At 53.3% G+C, this 18,560-nt stretch overlaps 1 protein-coding gene across 2 annotated transcripts in view; it reads left to right on the forward strand.

Moving 5' to 3' along the window:
- The window catches only part of Sema4d (sema domain, immunoglobulin domain (Ig), transmembrane domain (TM) and short cytoplasmic domain, (semaphorin) 4D), a gene marked incomplete at its 5' end in the record, with an annotated part of 102,572 nt that overhangs the window by 33,202 nt on the left and 50,810 nt on the right, over nucleotides 1–18,560 (forward strand). For both annotated transcript variants that reach the window (XM_005408877.2, XM_005408875.2), the window contains 1 exon segment: nucleotides 1,314–1,386.

Here is an 18,560-nt window from a genome sequence, read left to right on the forward strand (position 1 = left end):
ATAGCTCTATTTATTTTCTTTAGAAACCACTTTGAAGATACCAAAGTATAGTACAAGAACCATTGATAATAATCTACTACTTTTGTCTGCAGCTCACTATTATTTGTCTATTTGTTTTCCTGAGAAACTATCTTGTAGATAACAATATGTAAAACAACAACCATTGATAATTTCCTACCACTTTGTCTGTAATTTGGTAAGCCTCCGTATTATTATATTATCCTTCTTTTACTCTTTAAAATAATTAAAAAAAAAAAAAAGACATGGGATAGCCCCTTCCTCCATTGACTTGCCATTTGCAGCTTTCTGCTCTGGTTAGGGAGCACTGGGAGGCCCAGGGACCTCGATCAGTGCAGAAGGACTCCTTTGTCCTCAGTTTGTTTCCTCAGTTTGTTGCTTCATGCTTCTCCTTTATGTGTGGTGCGTAGGTCAGCTTTCCTATTGCTGGGGTAAAATACCTCCTACTGCACTTAAAGGAGAATAAGTTTATTTTTGCTCAGCTTTAGAGAATTCATTCTGTGGTCGGCTGGCCTGAAGGTGGAAATAGTGGCAAAGGATATGGTGAAGCAGAACAGCATCGTTCATGGCAGCCGGGATGTGGAGTGGGGAACAGACACAGGATGGAGGGGCAGGAGCCAGATGTGGGCTTCAAGGTCACGGCTCCGCGACATCCTCAGACACACCCAGAAGTGTGCCTCACTGATCCCAGTGTCTCCTGAGCCAATCAGGTTGATGCGTTTAACCGTCATATATAGTAATCCTTCCCCTACTTTTAAGATTATTTCTAAAAACCCACACATGTTGGTATTCCTTTTGTTTCTTTTCTTTTTTTACCCTTCTCCTTTGTCTGTTCTGCTTTGATTTTGGTTTTTAAGTACATAATTCATTCTAAAACTGAAAAAGTTGTTGAAAATACTGTACTAGCCTAGACACTGTCTTTTTATGTGTTTCTAAGGGAGGGGCTGAATTGGAATGTTTGTGCTACAGTAGTGTTCTTTATTGTGACATGATTATTGATCATAACATCCCCCAGCTCTTTGCTGCACCCTGAGCTCAATCTGGGAAGCTTTGCTGTGTTGGACCAGTATAGCGGAAGGGAGGGAGAGGAACATGGTGATGATCCCATTCCTGGTGGTCATTGTCCTTCAGCTCTGACACCTCATCTAGTCTCCCCTGGCCAGGTGAGCCACACTGAGACAGTGCCCGTGGAGGGTCCCAGGGCCACTTTTGGCACAGTTTGTGTGTGCATGTATTGGAAGAGATTCTGGTTTGCAGTTGGTCCTGCTAACATGCCACCTTTCTAATTGTTTCAGACTCTGCTGACATCAGACAGAGGGAAGAAACCAAGTCCTAGTTGCTGAAATGTCTGCTGGTGCTGAGCGTTAGGTGAGTGAAGAAATTTTGCCCACCGCGACAGCTGCCTATAGCATGGGCTCTTCCAGAAGTTTGTACTCAACCTTCCACCTCTTAGCAGTCTCATCTGGTCTGTGCTATGCCTGGTCCTGTCGGGACCAGGGAGCCAAGGAGAGACCGTGTTACAAAGCTCAGACCTTCCAGCCTGTGTGGAGGCTGTGGCTGCAATGAGTGGATGGGCAGGGCTTCTTTGAGGTGGTGCTGGGGTGAGGCTTATTTGAGTGGGAGCCTTGCACCCAGATCAGCAGAGCAGCAAGGGGCTGGGGTCAGTGCGCCAAACTAGGGACACTGTTCCCCATGTTCCCTGGGGACTGTGCTGTCAGGAGTTCCTTGTGGGTTTTAAAAAGGCCTGCCTTCCCACCTGGGGATCCAGGGAAAGGTGACCCCACTACTCTGTGCCTCACTAGCTCACAGGCCTGCACCTGGTTGTCAGAGAGACCTGGGGAGGCTTTGGGTCTGCTGGCCTCATTCCTCTCCTGCCTCCTGAATGTGGATGGAAGGCAGTGCACAGGGCTTTGCACTGGTGTGAGGTCAGGAGCACAGGTGTGCCGGGCTCCACCAGACACAGCAATCCTGGGAGGGCCCTGCACTTGTAGGGGCATCTCCAGCCCTGCCACCACCCCCTCTCCCTACTGTGATTGGTATACCTGGCTCGCAGGTGCCACCTGTAAACTTGGGGAGCAAGGGTACGCTCCCGCCCTCAAAGCACTGAGAGCCTCCAAAGCCAGCTGTGGCACATGCCTGTGTGAGATCCCATCTCCGTGTGACTACAGAGCCGGGCGGCTGACCCTAAGGGCATGTACTGACCCATCCCCATTCCAAGGCAGGCCACTAATCTGTGAGGGGCAGGAACCTACTGTCTTAGTTCACTCCTGCAGTCACTCAGTGGCTGTCACACTTAAGCTGGGGTTGAGCTGGGGCATCTGTGGTAGCTCCTAGAAGAAACAAGCACATCCAGCCTAGGGGCCCCGTGGTTCTTGTGTTTCTGGCTTGCCCACCTGCCTGGATGGAGCAGGAGAGAAGCAGGCTGGGGAGGCGGATCCTCTGTGTCTAGCTTGGTTGGGGCCCTACAGGTCCATCTCCTAGAGGATCTGCTGGTAGAGGCATAGCCATGCAGACACTGTACCCTCTGTGGCCAGTCCTGGGGGTGTGGAGTCAAGGTTTACGCAGGCATGTATGTGTTAGAAGGTGTTCCCAGATGTGGCTTTTGTTTAACATGAAGGATATTCAATGCCCTGTACTGACTGTGCAGGCAGCCCCAGCCCTCCGGCTCCCGTCCATGGGCACCTCATCCTCCTGATCCTTCTCAGGACTTACAGACCACCTCTGGCTATGGCTTTTGCATCATGGACACAGTGGTCCCCCTTATGTGCAGTTTCAGTTCGCCTGATTTCAGTTACCATCATCAACCAGAAGGCTGGGGACAGTACAATGAGATATTTTGAGAGAGAGAGACAGGCAGACAGACAGACAGATACTATCTGTACTCACATGTCTGTACCACAGTGTATTGTTCCAGTTGTTCTATTTTACTCTTGTTTATGTCTTACTGTGCAGAACTAGTAAGTTACAGGGAAAAGCACAGTGCACCAGGGTTCAGCACTGTCACTGAGTCTTAGAACACTCTAGTTTGCAGATAAAAAGCCATCTAAAGTGGAGATACTTAAGGTTAAGATATATATAATATGGGAACTCGGGTTGAAGTGGAATAAAACATAACTTTTTCAGGGACCTTTGCTAATGTGAAGTGGTCCATACAGTTTTCTTTTGGTGGGACCTCAATGTGGGAACAAAGCAAGCATTGTCCTTGTTGCCTCAGTGGATCTGCTCTCTGATGCCATCCTGGAAATTCAGCCAAGAATTGAGGGGTGGCCTCTGCCAGTAGGGGGAGGGTTGCTGTGTATCCACAGGGTCTCATGTGAGAGCAGTGACAGGGTTCTGGGAGGCCCAGCTGCCAGGAAGGGTTGGTGTGCTGGGGTGCCCTGCAGACTGCTGGGCAGTGCTGAGAACACAGAATCACCGCCAGCATGGGCTGCCAGGGCGTGTGAGGTCCCAAGGCAAGGACAGGTTTCACCGGGACATCTGTCTGGGGAAGCCAAGAGTGACAGGTTACGAGGCTGTTACCTGCTGTGGTTTCTTTTCTTAGATCCAAACTCTTTGATGTGGGTGTGGTCATGGAAGAAGCTAAATGCAGAAGGCGAAGTACTCGGGGTTTTGTTGTCATTTTGGTGCTCCTGGCTTTAGTTTTCTTTCCTTTTCTCTAGCCGTCTTTGTCCCAATCCCATAGTCTTCCCTGCGAGCTGCACTGTTGCCCTACAGCTGAGGAGGTCTTCTGTATTTTTAGCAAGTATCTGAAATATTCACAGAGCTGGGAATAAGGTGGTTGTACCTCTAATTAAATGATATTGAAGTGGGAGGTGATTACTTCTGCATGTTTCAGTAGGCCCAGGGGGAACTCTCTGGTCCTATCTGGGCTTCTCACTAAGCCCTGTGGGGCTGTCACCTGGGAAAATACCCCAGACCCTCCCCCATGGGTACCCAGAGTCCTGTGGGTGCAGATCTGAAAGTTCCAGGGTTGTTTTATACATCTAAGTGACCTTGTCCTTAATGCTGGTCCTTGTGTTGTCAGCCACACACACTGTGTTAAGGCATACAGTACAGACAAGGCCAGCAGGTCTTTCTGGAGGAAGCAGTACACAACCTTGGGATATCCAGTGGCCCTAATGTGACAGAGAACAGGCACCATCCATCCTCCTGTGCACGGGTGGGGCCAGCCCCGAGCCAGCAGTGTGCCATGGTGCTGGGGTTCTAGCTTTCTCCCATCAAAGCTGGCTGTGAGGGCCCTTGGAGGCAGCAGCAGAGAGGGCTCCTATCTCATATTTTGGCAGAGCTTCTGGGCCTTTCTCCTTTAGGTCTGCCCTGCCCTGCCGAGCCCACCCCAGTTCCAAAGGTCCTGTGTTCTCCAGGTGTCAGTTTCCTTTGCTTTCTGTAGTAGAGAAACAGTGTGTTCATTTACAGTTCATTTTCCATATGTGTCCTGAGCACATGGGTTGGGAGCTGGTCCTGTATGTCCTGGTTTCACTGACCCTGTGCTGTGTCCCATCCCAGGAGGGCTGCCCTGGAAGCCTCTTCTACCCTCACCCCACGTGCACTTGCTTGGCTGCCTTGGGTGTGGGTGGGGGGCTGCTGCCTGCACAGCTGTGGGGCACCCAGCCAGAGCCCTGGGAGAGGAACCCCAGGCGCTACCACATCTGCCCAGGCTATTTATATCCCACAGAGGCCCATTTTTCTGCGCAGAGTGAACATATGGCCATGCGGTCATGCACACGAGTGGAGCTGGTGGGACCAGCCTTTCATTGAGCAGCTTTCTGGATGTGCCTGGCACATTCTCATCCACATGCATGCTGCATGGTTTCATGCCGACAGCTTTCCGGAGCCCTGGGGCAGCCTGTGCCAGCCTGTGTATCCCTGTCACAGTACCTGGAGACAAAATTTTTTGTGGTGCCTCTCATATGGGATAGGGCCTCAGCAGAGAAGCAAGCATTACACACACGCACACACACGCACACACACACACACACCGTGTCTGTCCCCTTGCTGCTGCCTGATGTGTAAAAGGTGTAGCCCCCAGCATCTTGCATGGTGCTTGCCTCTGGCCAACTCAGAGGGGGCTGTCCATGTATGCAAGAAGCGGCAGCCCCAGAATATTGTAAGCAGCAAACTTGCCTTTGCTTTCCTCTGAACAAAGAGTCCTAGGCATGATCTTGGAGGAGACAGGGTAGTGCATCCTCTTTGGCCCTATTGGAAAAGCAGAGACACAACCTTGGAGCAGGCCCCACTCCCAGACCCTCAGCCTCAGGGTTTTATGGAGTAGTTTTTGTCCCTTGTATAGACCAAATAGTGACCCCAAAGATACTTGGCTCTAATCCCAGGAATCTTGAATGTGACCTGATAGAAATAGCATTTTTGCAGATGTGATTAAGGATTTGGAGGTGCGGAGGTGGTGCTGGATTATCTGCTGGGTCCCACACGCAGTCACAGGTGTCCTTGAGGAGGGAAGTAGAGACGGACAGGAAGGGGAAGGAGCAGGCTGTGCGGAGGGGAGGCAGACACCACTCTGAGGGCAGTGAGGACCAAATGTTCGTGCCAACATGCCTGGGTGAGGCAGGAGGCGTTCCCAGTGGGGTGAGCATTGGAATTAGTGGGCTCAGGAAAGTAGATCACCCTCCGGTGAGGGTGGGCCTCCTCCAGTCCAGTGAGGGTTCCAACAGAACAGAAAGAAGTTGCTGTGCCGCCTGCCTGGACCTCCGTCTCTCAGCTTGCAGACAGCAGATCTTGGGCCTCAGTCTGAGTCATCGCGGGAGCTGTGTCCTCATGGTGAATCAGTCTTATCTCGATCTTGCTCGTGCTCCAGGGAGAGGCTGGGTCTCTCACAGGGAGGGAGTGAACCTCCTGGCTCCCTCCCAGACTTGGGTGCAGTGATGCTGATTGCAGCTCCTGACTTCCCGAAGTACGGGAGAGTAACTTTTTGCTGTTTCCAAGCCAGCAGCTTGTAGTAATTGATGAGAGCTGCACAGGAGAATAGTGCTGTCAGTGTAAACAGTGCTTCCCTAAATACACAGCCGCAGCCTTGGAGCTGTCATTCTGCGGTTTAGATTTCAGGGCGGGACACCATGGGGCAGCAGGGGCGCAGGGCATGTCTTTGTTTTGACAGATCTGGCCAGTTCAGCTTCCTGAGATATCTAACAGTTGATTGCAGGTGGAGGACCCTCTCCCAGTACCCTCTCAGCAGTGGCCAGAGGTCTCTGCCTCCTTGGCTGTGGGGTAGTGACAGCTTTGTTAGTGGCTGGTCTCTGGGGGGCGTGGTGAGTGCGGTGTCTTTGCCTCTTGTTTTCCAGCTATGGATCCTTCGGTGAACTGCCTGTCGTGCTCCTCTTTCACCCTGTTTCTAGTCACCCCCTCTAACCCATCTGTGGGGAGTGTGCGTTTAGTGTAGATCTGGAGTCTCCACCTCATTGCTGCTTTGAAAACTCAAGCCCCATTTCCTGTTTGCTAGTCTGTGTCTTTCTTGTCTTTCTTTTCTCTTAAGGCTCACAGGTGCCAGTGTTTGGATGAAATGGTCTGCCTCTTGATTCTCTTGTAGGAGGTCTGTCGTTCTGTGTCTGAATTAAACTCCTGCATGTGTCTAGAAATCCTTTTGCATACTGTGGATTAAGCTGTGTGAGGGGGGCTGCATGCATGACTCAGTGGTAGAGCACTTGCCTACTGTATGCGAGGCCCTGGGCTCACTCGATCCCAGCATCACAGGATAAAAAGCATGTTAATGGAAGGGGCATCCAGCCATTGCCTTCTGGTGTGTTGGCCCCAGTTATCTGAGCTCTGCTGTGCTGGTTGAACTGCAGCTCTGTGGTCTGTTGCATCCTTGTGTTAAGTGCATTGCCTCTTCCCCTCTCCACTGGCCTGTTTGCCATTTCATGTGCCCAAGTCACATAAGCAGCATTTTCTAGCCTGAGTGGACAGCTGGGAAGGAAGTCCCTGGCTGTGCCTTGCACGTGTTGAATACAGCAGCGGGGGAAGAGGTCCTGGGCAATGCTTGCTTTCTCTGGGTCTTGGGTGGAGGAGGACAGGGTGGGGCCGAGCAGCTGTGCCCAGGGGCAGCCGGCGAGGAGGCTGTGGAGGAGGGCGAGGGAGGACCTGGTGAAACGTGTGCAGAGCTGCACCTGGGCCACTGGGAGCTTCTGTAAGATGATTACACAAGCGAGCTGAGCGTTCAAGGCGGTCAGCCACTAAGTGGAGAGCTAGGCTGTTGCGAAGGTGGTGAAAAGATGACAGTTGTGTGGGGGAGCTGGCCCCAGCTTGGTTTCTTTCGGGTGTGGTGCTCTGACCTTGCCTTGGCTGGGGGGGGGGCACATGTGTGGGGCGCAGTGTGTGCAGCTGCGGTCGGCAGGGGTGTGACTGAGGTGGTGTATACCCCTGTCACAGGTGCTCTGGCCCTGGTCACCCTCAGGGAGTTACACCCACCACTGCCCTGGCTTCTCTGTTGCCTAGTGCCCCTCCTCATGGTCTCCTCAGGCTTTCTGTGCCACCAGAGCTGGCTGGGCTCCACCTTTGCCAGGAGCACGGTGAGGTTAGGGCTGCCTTTGCCCCTTTCTGACCCTGGCCCGGCCTGTGCCGTGGGTGAAGGTGTGGAGAGGGCGTCAGGTGCCTGACCCCACACAGGACTAACAGGGAGACTTGAGGAAGTTGGGCCCAGTCCTGCCTCGGAGGTGGACACTGGGTGAGCCTGGCCAACCTGCTGCTGGTTCCAGCTGTTCACCTACCCGGGTCCTCCTTTGGCTGTGGCTGCTAGCTCAGCCTGCTTTGCAGGTGGCAGTTACAGGCAGGTGGGGTCCAAGTTGTGCTTTGCAGAGAGGGAGCATTGTCTCCCAGAGACCTGGCAGCTCTACGGGAGCAGCAGGGCTGTAACACATCTGCTCTGAGGTCAGGGAGAAGGTGGATGGGCGGCTGGGCTGGATGGGAAAGTGGACAGAGTGTTTGCAGCCCTGGGTGGGACTGGACCTTGTGGGCATCAAGCTACTCTTCAGTTCTTCTTCATCCAGGCTCCCACATAGCTGTGGAACACGGATACCATTCCTTTCCCACGCCCCACTTCCTGGGGCCAGGTGGGTGCTCATGTTCCTGTCTCACCTGGGAAATCTATGTAGGGAGCCTGGTGGGGGCTCTGGGTGGATGGGCTGCAAGTCACATCCTGGGGTGAAGAACTGGCCTCCTTCTAGGGGACATCTGGGTGCAGGGTGTCCACCTCCTGTGGAGCACGGTCCTCATGGATGTCACATGTCGCTCCAGCCCCAATGAATTGCCCTGACCTGCTGTAGGCCATGCATAAGGGTCTCTTAACTGGCTGAGGCAGAGGCCCCAGGCTTCACACCATGTGGCACATTTGTGACCAGGGCCTGGGTGTTGACAGGCATCTGGGGTCTGTGTTTTCATGCTGGGAAAAGGAAGCAGGATAGGAGCAGGGCCTTGGTCCTGCCAGGAACCATGTAGTGCTGACCCATGCCAGGGCTGGACTGATGGTAAACCCTCTGGGAGCCTGTCCCTTCCCTTCCACACTGGTGTCCTGACCCCTCTTGGTGATTGGGGTGGAGTCTCTGTCAGCTGTAGAGCCTGCAGAGGTGGCAGGTGGTTGTGTTTTCAAAGCTTACTCTGAACAGCGGGTAGACAATGCTGTTGGCTAGGTGTCTGGTGCTGAGTATCTTGGTGTTATGAAATTTTGCTGTAGCCTGGTGTCCTCAAGACTCTCCATGTGATTCTGTGACTTCAAGTGTGAGGGCCACACTCTTCAGGCATTGAACAGAGGACTCTTGGTGACCTGCCTGCTTAGAGAGACCAGGCAACCTTTCCTCATTGGGCAGGAGTCCCTCCACTATGCTCATGGTGCCATCCCCTGGAGTTCTTTCCACTGCCCTGGCGGCTGACCTTGACCAAGGCCCTATCTGGGCAGCAGCATTTCTCAGGCCTGAGACTGTGGCCGGGGCCAGCAGGGAAGGGAGGAAACATAGCCCCAGCTCAGTGGATGTCAGTGGCAAAGAGGTCAGCAACACATGAGCTTGCAGCCTGGCCAGTGTTGATCTACACACCCATGTCCCATGTGTGGCTCCGGCGTGTACAGTGTGTTGGGGAAGAGAGATGTTTAAATGCAGGCATGGAAGCAGGATTGGTCTCTTGAGGAGCTGTCACTGTTCCGACATTTCCAGAACGTGCTGTGATCCCATAGCCAAATCACCCCTTGGGGACCATGGACATGCACCGCTTCAAACAGTCTCCATTGCTTTGTAAATGTTGCTGGGTTCCCCTGTTCCTTCGATCTGAAGCTGGAATTTAACAGGGACTAGGGACCCATGTAAGCAAGCTGGGAACAAGTGACTGCACTGGTGTTGGGGGCTGATATACAAGAGGGAGTTGAACCCCTATGGACAGGGCAGCCTCACCCTGTAGGTGGCGCCTGTGGAATCCTCATGCTCAGGACCCCAAAGTCCTGAGGAGGAGCCCTAGGGCAGTGGGATCCCCTTCCCCTCCTTCTGTTCCTCAGGATCTGGGGCATCTTACCTCAGCTCTCTGGACACGACCTAACCTGCAGCCCGAGCACTGTCCGCTATGCTGGGCCCAGATCCCTATCATTCCTCTCTACAGCCTGTCCTCCATGAAGGAGCCCTGCCTGCCTGAGTCCCATGTGCCTGTGCTAGAACGGAACGTCAGGGCAGCTCTTTGTGAGGCTGGTGGCAGGTCGGCTTGGGCTAGGCCACACTGGTGATGCAAGAAGGGCTTAGGATTGGTAGGTGCAGCTGCTGAAGCAGCAGTTTGCCCAGGGAAGTGGTTGTTGTTCTTAGAAGGCCTGGTTGCCTTGAGAGGCTTGGTGAGCAGGCTGTGGGTCAGGTAAGATGACTTTCGAGAGCTCAGAGCAAAGCTACCTGCTACTTTGGTTGAACAGCATTTGCTAGGATAGTCAAGTGCTAATCAAAGTTGTAGTGTGCTTGTAGGACTCCTGACCCCTTCTGGCTCAGGTCTCTCTCGGGGAGCACTCCAACCAGAGTCTGCCTGCACAGGACAGATCACAGCTTGTCACAGACATGTGACACCAGGTGTGTGCTTGGATGTCTTGCCTACTGGATGAGTGGCCAAGGTAGGTACGTCCTTCCCAAACTGCTCTGCCAGCCCTGGAGAGTGTCTGGCAGGCAGGAGGGGCTGGGGGATGGCCGGCAGATGGACATGAGAGGATATTACACACAGTGCGGGGAGCCTGGGAGTGTTGGGGGAGAGGCCGCCCTTTTTCCAGATCAGAGGGTACTTTGCCCAGACAGGCCTGGTAGCTTTTGATGTTACAGAGCCTGTCCAAGTGGACGGCAGGGCTGATGGGTGTAGATGAAGGAGGAAGGCTGGTGTGTGGGGTGTTGGCAGGCAGTAAGATCAGTCAGTGTTACGTGCATAGTTTAGGGTAAAGAGTTGGGATTTTAATCGAAAGTCAGCAGAGCCATTGAGGGCTTTTTAGCGGATGTGGTGGACCAGATTTGGATTTCACAAATGCTCATGCAGCTGCACCATGGAGAGGCAGATGGAATTGTCAATCAGAGAAGGATACTGGGGCTGGTGAGGCATCTAGGGAGGATGGACAGTATGGTCACTGCATGCCAGCCAGACACTGGAGGTAACCACAACCTTGGTCTGCAGGAAGATGCTAGCAGGACTACAGGTTTGCCCTGGGTGAGCATGGATGGAAGTGTCCCAGCCAGTGAAGCTTTCAGCCAAGAACAGGCTGGTCCCTGGTGTCCAGCTCTGCCCCTGCCCATGGCAGGTGTGTGCCCTTTGCAGCTCTGGTGAGGGCTAAGTAGAGTGAACTAATGCTTCAAGTCGATACTGCGACGTGGCAAGCGTGAGCATGGGTCAGTCATCTGGCCCAACTTGAGCAGTGGCTCCTCAGACTTTCCTGTGGAGAGAATGTATAGTGCCTGGAGATAGGCTTGAAAAGCCTGAGGCTTGCTCTTGCTTTTTACCATAAATCCGAGTGAATTGTCAATACACTCTGAGGGTTGGGTTGCCCGTGATGATCTCTGGATTGGCTATTTGCTGAGCTAGTACTTTAGACGGAAATGGAGCCACATTATGCATCCTATTATTAATGTGGGTGGTGCATGGCTGTTCTAAACCATTAGCCTCTCTTTGGCTAATTAAAAGCCTTCCCTTTTTTTTTTTTTTTTTGTATGGTAGTGGTGGGATTTAAGCCTAGGGCTCTGCCTATGTTGGAAGTGCTGTACACTGAGCTGCATTCCTAGCCCCAAAAACCTTAATATTTTTTGTGAGACTTCTCTGTAATCACTGGAGATGTATCTCACACCATGAGTTTTTCTTGTAATATTACAGTTTATTTAAGGAAACGGCCTTCAGGGCTAATTAAACTCCTAGGCAATTTAAGGGCTGGAGTGGTCTAACCCTCCCTCTCAACCCTCAGGTCTTAAAGGAAAAGAGGATTCAAGGGAATCTTATTCTTTAAACCAGATGACATATACATTCTTGGTCTAAAAACATGACCTGACATTGTCAAGCATACTGTAAAGTTTATAGAAGTTGATAAAGTACATAAATTCTACTTGATTCCAGTCCAGGTATATAAAGAATACTTTGGGGTTTGCTTTGAAATCTCTTTAAAGCTAGAAGTCTTTGTCTCTTGGGAATGACAGAAGAAAGCAATTTCCTAATGTGGGTTTGACTGGTGGTAGATTAATATTTTACCTAATTTCCTGATTCCAGCTCTGTTATTAGACTCCCAGGCTCCAGACTCCTGCAGTGAATGTCCCCAGGCCTGCCCTCTGTCCTCTCTCCTTGGATTTTCTGCTACTGGCCCAACCAGTCCCAAGGCCCCTCTCCCCCTCCCTCTCCCTGGGACTCAGCAGATGCAGATGCTCATAGCTGCTGCCACCCCAAGCTCACTGAATCCTGCAGTGTGGCCTGCTCCTCTCTAGCTGCAGTAAACAATGTTAAAGGCCACCCAGTGAGAGAGAGGAGCCACGTGCGAGGCAGCCAGTGGGCGCCGCGTGTCCTGGCGTGCTAGATGTCCCCATTTGGGGGTGGCCATGAGCCTCAGTTGCCGACTTTAAGGACTTTTAGACTCAGGACCTGGGACCTACTCGAGTCCTGTGCCAGCTGTCTCCCAGCTGTGGGCCAGAGTAAGCATCGCTGCATTCCTCTGGGCACAGCCTTGCTTTCCTCTGAGATCAGAGACACACTTGTGTGCCCACCCAGTCAGGCCCCTGCTTCCTGCAGCATGGACACAGCTACACCTCCATGCGGTGACCGCTTGACCAGAGAGGGGCACCAGGAAACCTTCCAGTGGCAGCACAGATGGGTCAGTGCTGCAGTCACTGATTGCTGCCTGTGTCCTCCATTTGTGCCCTTCCCTTAAGCTTGTCACTGCTGCCTGTTAGGAACCGAGTGGAGTGAGACAGCCACCGTTCGGAGGTGGAGCCTGCCATGTTGGGGGCTCAGGGGCCTCGCCAGTCCAGCTGCTTAGTGTGTGACTGTCTGATGGGCAGAGGGCCAGTGGGCAGTGTGTCCCGGGGGGAAATGGGCTGCCCAGAGCAGCTTGGGCACTCAGGCCCCCACCCACCCGCTCCTCACACCACTGTGTGTCACCCACTGATGTGCAGTTGCTTCCCAGTAGAGGGGTCACTGTGCCCAGCCAAAGCATCGGTCACCTGCACACCATGCCACAGCTCTGCACAGCACCTTATAATCTGCCCTCTCGCTGCTACCTGACCTCTATGCCCGTGTCATCCTTGTGCTCACGGAGGGCTCTGGTGCTCAGCAAGGCTGAGGGACCCCAAGACCTCACAGGACCATGTGAGGAAAGCTGGTGAAATTCCTGCACTTCCCCTCTTTGGCTGTGTGCAGGGAGAGCTGGACGCACAGCAGCATCCTGCCCTTGCCCTGGAGCTGGAGGCGCTGTGGCCTTCACGATCCTGACAGTGAGGACATGGCATTCAGTAGGTGCCCTGGCCCTGCCTGGTGGGCAGTGGCATGCACAGCATGGGAGGGTGCTAGGTGAGCAGCCCTTCCCCCTAGGGTCTGACTCCCCTGCCCCAGCTCCTAAGGGAGCCTTTCTCTGCCCATGAATTACCCACACAGAGAAACAATCGGACCCACATTGCAGAACAGCCCTCCTATTTATAGGGCAGAGAATGGGGACAGGCTGGTTCTGCAACCTGCGGACAAGACTCACCACAGGCCTTGTATGGCTGCTGAAGGGCGCCTTGTTGTGGCCCGAGTAGGCCCAGCTGTCTGCAGCACATCCCCTTGCCTTGTCTGCTGTATACCACTGAGGACAGTCCTTGAAACCCCTCACAGTTGCAGTCAGGACAACATCCCCAGTGAACAGGAAGGGAGCGAACAGGAAGGGAGCGTCAGACCCGAAGTGTCCTGAGTGCCTGGCCCCAGGAAGGTGAGGCTAGTGGGCTGCACTGGGGCTGGGGGCTGGGGCTGGGCACTGCCTGATGAGGAGCCCCTGGGGCTGACCTGGTTCCTTCTCCTGGGCAGTTGATTGAGTGCCCGTGCGACACAGGCAAGCCTGTGAGTACACTTCTGCAGTTTTCCTCTTTCCCGGGCTCTGTAGAGAAGGGGTGGTTGCTGAAGCTTCTGGCCCGACTGGCATGGGCTTGACAGGGCCTTGCAGGAACCAGACAGTACAGGGCCAGCAGCACACAAGCTTTGTGACTTGCTATGCACAAAGCCGGGCACGGCTGCTCTGACACAGAGCTGGGATGGCCTCACAGCTCCGGGTTCTATAAATGGAAGTGCATACCAGGTGTCATGTGCTGTATGGCCCAAGCGTGTGCACATCAGAGAACTAGGGAACGTGCTGTCCTGGGAAGTGCAGATATGGGCAAGGGATGTGGGGGGGGGGGGCGGGGGGAGGACATGGAGGAGCCAGAAGCAAACTGGAAGCTGCAGTGCCTGCATGAGAGCCTCCTGGATCTCCTGCGTGAGAATCCCTGAGCAGAGAACTGTGCCTGGGAACCTCTGAGGGCTGTCCTCAGCCTGGAATTTACATGGGAATGGCGCTGTCAATGGGGGTGCTGTAATCCTTCCCAAATTGGGGTAAAATTTGCATCTGAATGACTCATCAAGTCAAGATTCCCCGGAATGTGTGAGTTTCCTGTTAATTCCCCAGTCCTCCAAGGGTTATTTGCATCTGTACTCGGCAGGCCTCTGAGTCCGCTGTCCCACTCTGCTGTCTTCTCCCAGCACTCTGTTCTGCACCAGCTGCGAGGCTGCCCTGCTCTCTGTTCTCTCGCTGCTGTCTCCATCCTCCAGGGAAGCAGGAAGGTGCTGAGCTCTCAGGCCAGCTAACTTGGCGCTCAGATAGGCAGATGGATTTGGTGTGGACACCAGATACTTTTTAGGAGAACTCACCTAAAAATCCAATTGTTTCTAGGAAAAGAAAATCAGGAGTTGTGCCCATACTGAGCCGTGTTTCCCAAGGCCGGAGGATGTAGTTGCCCTTCAGGGGAGGTGTAGTTGCCCATCATGTTATGAGGAAACCTGTTAGATGTCCAATGTGCTGAGCTCAAGGTCTTACAACATCAAGGAAAGAGGAAGAAGTTAGAGTTTTATTGGAAATACAGCAGGTCTCTGACTTAGGAGTGAGTTCCAGTCTGGAGAGGGTTTGTAAGTCAGATTCGTTCCTAAGTCCGACAAAATGAGTTTTATATGCCTTTGACACAAATATACAGTGTACACTGCTTTGTGCTTCTGAGCAGCCCCTCTATGTTACCACTGGTTTTCTCCCGACTCACGGACATCCTGGGCTCTGCTGAGCACTGTACTGCTATACAGTACAGCACTGTGCAGTATGCACACAGCAGCACAACCCTGACAATGTCCGGCAGACACTGGAGCTACTTCAAGATTTGTTCACATCTACAGATGTTTGTAAGGTGAGATCTGATTGTATTTGTGAAAGTTTACATCTTGAATGTTTGAAAGTTGGGGACTCACTGTAAAGAAAAAAAAAATAGCCTCTGGATTTCAGGAGGGGTGCCAAGTGGTCACCGAAGCCCTTTGTCAGGGGTAGTTTATGCAGCAACATCATACGGTGGATTCAACGGGGGTCAGACTACAGTCAACCTATAGGATTACAAGTACAGCCACTTCGCTATACTGCTGCAATAAGAAGCAAATCACAGAGCAAGGGTGCCTGCAAAGAACAAAGGCATTCCTGGAAAGGGACGGGAGTGTGGGTCCAGATGTTCTGGCCCCCACCTATGCGTCTGATGTCTGGGTGGCCCACTGGACCAGGTGGTGCTAATTACAGTATAATCCAAGCTGCTGTTTATATCTATAGAGGCCTGCAGGCCTGGCTCTTCAGATTTGCCTCCAGCCACAAATGTGCTGTCTTCACCTCTGCACTTTGTTCCTCGAGGGCCAATCCCTCTCTGGTTACTGCCTGTTAAGTTTCTGTCTAACATGGCTGCCTACAGTAACAGGACTTTGGCCCGTGTCGTCAACATAGCTTGGCTGGCCTGCCCTTTCTGTCTCCAGCGTGGCCCAGAAGCTTCGCTAAGGGTTCCTCTGACTCTGCGCCCGAGGTTAGGTAATGGTCCCCTGCTAGACTTCCACGTTCTCGTCCTAGAGCCAGTGAATGAGTTACGCAGGGGCTCTGCTGATGTGTGATCCTCCCAGTCGACCCAGAACATAATAGAGGCAGAAAAGCAGAGAAGAGATGCTCCACGGATGGTGAGGGGAAGGGACAGCTCTTCTACCCTCTTAGGTTCTGTTATTGGGACCTGCGAATTAAACTGACATAAGACAGATTATCTTATTTTTATGTATGTGGTTGCTTCACAGAAAAGAAATGACAGTGCAGATGTCACTGAGAAAAAGCATTAGACAAAAGATAAGTTGTGGAGCAGGGAACAAGGGAAAGGAGGTTCGAACTCCCAGAGGTAGCCAGTTGTGTTGAGGTGAATTGAGTGTCTGATGAGTATTGTTTAGGAAGATGCCTTGGAAATGTATGCCTTGCTTTGAGGCAGAAAAGATGAAGGTGAGCGCTTTCTTGGTGTATGCTGCTTCCTGCTTGCCTTTGGATCAAAATAGTACTTTCACCAAAGCAGCAGTTTCAGCCTGGTGCTTTCAGATCCCCTCCTCCCAGCTTCGAGAGAGAGGAGGGGATCCAGGGCTGAGGATTGCAGGAGACTGCAGGAAAGGCAGTGAGATGTGTTCTTCCCTCACGCTTCCACGGCCAGCTTTGGGATGCTAACCAGCCCTCTGCCAGATGTCTGACGTTGGGACTGCAAGATGATACACACATGTGTTTCCTTAGCCATGAAGTTTAGGGTCTCTTCATGGTAGCCCTAAGACACCGACCTAAGACTCCACACCAGGTGTAAGAGGCAATGTGTGTGACCCCTGCAAAGCAGCGAGGTGTGAATGTAGTGCCGAGTGATCAGCACACAGTGTGCATCTCTCCAGGGGCTTGGCAGAGCATGAGCCCACAGCTGCTGTCCAGGGCAGGTCTGCCAGGCACTGTGTGGGCTGCAGCACTGCAGAGTTGCTGGATGCAGGTGGGAGCTCACTGACCTGGCGAGCCAAGGAGAGGTGGTCCAAGGAGGAAGGAAGTGGCGGGAGCAGGAAGAAGGGAGGATGGTGGGGCTTTACCAGCCTGGGTCCACTGACAGGGAGACCTGTGTGCTGGGTAGGTTTGGGTAAAAATGGTTAGGCCAGGAGACCAGCACAGTGGTGCAGACCAGTAACAAGAGCTCTCCAGAGGCTGAGGCAGGAAGATTGCAAGTTCAAGACCAGCCTGGGCTCAGCCTGGGCTGTATAGCTCAACCCTGTCCCAGTAAAAAAGCTTTGGCCATACTGGCTAGAGGGGAGGCCCACAAGCTGGTGTATTGGCACTAGTTTGCCCAGCACACCCCTCTCTCTCTGCCCCAAGGGCCTGTCCAGGGTGTGTACCGTGTATAAGTCATCCATGCTTGCAGGGCCAGCCATGTAGCCAGAGGCCCTGGTCGTGCAGAATGGAGAGGTTGGTATGATCAAGGCTTGACAGAAGACCTTTTCTTCCTATTGGGCATTCCTGCGAAGTGGGACCAGCCCAGTGATGTGCATGCAGGGCCCTGTAGCCTGGCCGCTCATCAGGGCTCTGCATGGTGGCTTCAGGTGCAGGGTGCTCAAGGCACTGTGGCCTAGGACCATTGGGCGTGGATGGGATTGAGGGGACACAGCTGTTACAGTTGCTTGCTGCCCTTTGCTTCCCTGGCCAATCTGGCCACCTCACTGGATGTCACCCTGGGGCCCCTGACCCAGCAGGTGTCCATGATGTAGGCGTCTTTTCCTGCACCTGTGTTGCTGGGGAGTTGGGTGCGGGTTTTGAGATACACATCTGTGTAGTTGCAGATGGTCTGTTCGTGCCCGGGGCCAACGCAGCCTTTTCCTGTGTGGATGAGAGTTTCTGGCTTGTAGGAGATGCTCCCTGAAAATCTGGTGCTGTAGGTTCAAGCGTCTTCTCCCAGTCGGAGGAGAGTGGCCCTGGCCTGCAGGCTGAGTGTTATTGGGCTCCTCTTCAGTGGGGCAGCCAGGGCTTGGGCTGGTGCTGTGGTTCTGGCTTCAGTGGACTAGGGAGCTAGCAGAGCGCTGCGGGTGACTCTGGTGTCGGTGTGATGTGGCAGCGCTGGAAGCGCAGTCTGTATACTACCGGGCATGGCCAGCTAAGATGTGAAGCCAAGGTGTGCAGCTGGAGGATTGTGCACCCTGCAACTCCAATGCAGTGACTCGTTCCTACCTGCACCGTGCTGGCTTTGAAGTGTCAGACCCATACATAATCCATCTCACCTCCCTGGCTGCCGAGAAATTCATCTCAGATATTGCCAGTGATGCCTCACAGCACAGCAGAATGAAGGGCACGGCCCTGGGCAGCTGCTGGAGCAAGACCAAGGACCCCAGGTGCACTCTGACCATGGAGGACTAGACCCCTGCCCTCAGTGAGTAAGGGGTCAGCATGAAGAAACCGCAGCTTGCCACCCCGAGTACCCCGTGGGATGTACTTGCCTGTCCCCACGGCCCCACACCAGCCTGTTTTCATAATAAACTTTATTGTGATCAAAAATTTAAAAAAGGAGGTGAGGAGGAGGTGGAGCAGTGGCAGCAGTACAGAGGGTGCAAGTGGCTTGGAGGCATGGACCAGGGTGAGCACTGTTGGCTGAGGACAGACCCAGTACCCAAGGAGGGAAAAGACGCTGAAGCCACGCAGAGCACCACTGAGATGCTCTCAGAGGAGGGGAGGAGCGCCTCAAGGAGCTGCACGGATGGCAGAAGAAACCCAGACACGGTCTCCAGGGTTAGCCGCAGAAGAGCCAAAGAGGAAACTGGGGGTCGCTTCACTACAGGAGCTAAAGCAGAGTGTTGCCAAAGGGGGAAGGGTGCCGGCCACACTCGCAGGGAAGAAGCCCTGTGAAGCCTTATCTCATGCTGCACAGAGGCCTCAGTGGCTGTGTCCTCACCAAAAACTGCTAGACACAAAAACTCCCCAACTTCAGGTCATTTGAAGAAAAAGTTGAAAACTTAAAGTCTAAAGTAGGGGGAACCAAGCCTGCTGG

The sequence above is a fragment of the Chinchilla lanigera genome, unplaced genomic scaffold (assembly GCF_000276665.1).
Source record: "Chinchilla lanigera isolate Chin_1 unplaced genomic scaffold, ChiLan1.0 scaffold00114, whole genome shotgun sequence".
In the NCBI taxonomy this organism is placed as follows: Eukaryota; Metazoa; Chordata; class Mammalia; order Rodentia; family Chinchillidae; genus Chinchilla; species Chinchilla lanigera.